This window comes from Penaeus monodon, chromosome 32 (assembly GCF_015228065.2).
Source record: "Penaeus monodon isolate SGIC_2016 chromosome 32, NSTDA_Pmon_1, whole genome shotgun sequence".
Lineage (NCBI taxonomy): Eukaryota > Metazoa > Arthropoda > Malacostraca > Decapoda > Penaeidae > Penaeus > Penaeus monodon.
The window spans coordinates 21,555,182-21,556,366 of record NC_051417.1 but is presented as its reverse complement, the minus strand read 5'-3'; positions in this window follow the sequence as shown (position 1 = coordinate 21,556,366).

Below are 1,185 nucleotides of genomic sequence, written 5' to 3'. Positions count from 1 at the left end.
GGCCAACAGACAGGAACCAAGCGGAGAGAGCTCCGAAAGGAAGTTTCTTTGTTCGCACATCTGGCCAGCTCACTCGGGACCCGCGCTCTACCTGAGGGAGCTTCAACTTATGCCGACTTCAAATGTGTTGCCTAATCATGAATAGTAAATGCCCCGCCGTGTTGTTTCTCGCTGCGGGCGGACGGCGGGCGGGAGTCGGTGCCCGTCCTCCGGTGGCTCTGTCTCTTTGCTTTTTTAATTTCGCTTGCGTTTTCGCTGGCATGTCCTCTCGCTTTTTTGTTTTCTTTTCTTTTCTTTTTATCGTTATTATTATTATACTTTTTTAACGTTTTCGCTCGGATAGTTTCTTCTTTTTCTTTTTCTTAACTGTCGTTTACACTTTTGAATGTTTTTTTTTTCTCTCTCTCTTTTTATGGTTCACTTTTTCTGTGTTCTGTTCTTTGTTCTTTCTTTCATTATCGCTCGGACGCTTCTATGTTTTTCTCCTTAGCATGTTTTCATTTTCTTTTCTTTTTTAAGTTCACTTCTCTTTCTTTCTTCTCGTCTCCTTTTGCTCTTCTCTTTTTATTTCCCTGTCTTCTTTCGTATATCTTTTATCACTTTTTTTTTCTATCACCTCCTTTTCTTATTCCAATCTTCCCTCTCCCATTCACCCTTCACTCCCCTTCTTCATCCTCTCTCTTCTTCCACAAGCCTTTTCTTTCCTTTTCATCACCTTCACTTCTCTTCTGTTCCCTCTCTTGCTTCCTCTTTTACTTCCTTCATCCCCCCTCATTCCCGTCCCTTCTCCTCCTCCTCCTCCTCCCCTCCCTCATTCCCCTCCCTTCTCCCCCCTCCTCCTCCTTCCCCTCCCTCATCCCCTCCCTCACCCCCCTTCCACCCTCCCTCCCTCCCTCCTCCTCCTCCTCCTCCTCCTCCTCCCCCTCCCTCACCCCCCCCCTTCCACCCCCCTCCTCCTCCTCCTCCTCCTCCTCACTGCCCCCTTCCACCCTCCCTCCCCTCCCCTCCCCTCCCCCATCCGAGCCACGACCTGGTAATCCTGCGTAATGAGAAGTAAAGCCCCGGCGCTGTCACTTGGCTGCGCTTGATGGCCGGCCTGTGGTCACCTTCTCCTCGATATTCGTCGCAGTAAATATCCACAGCTTTTGCCTCGAAGGTCTCCCTCGTTTCCCCATCCTTTTGCCG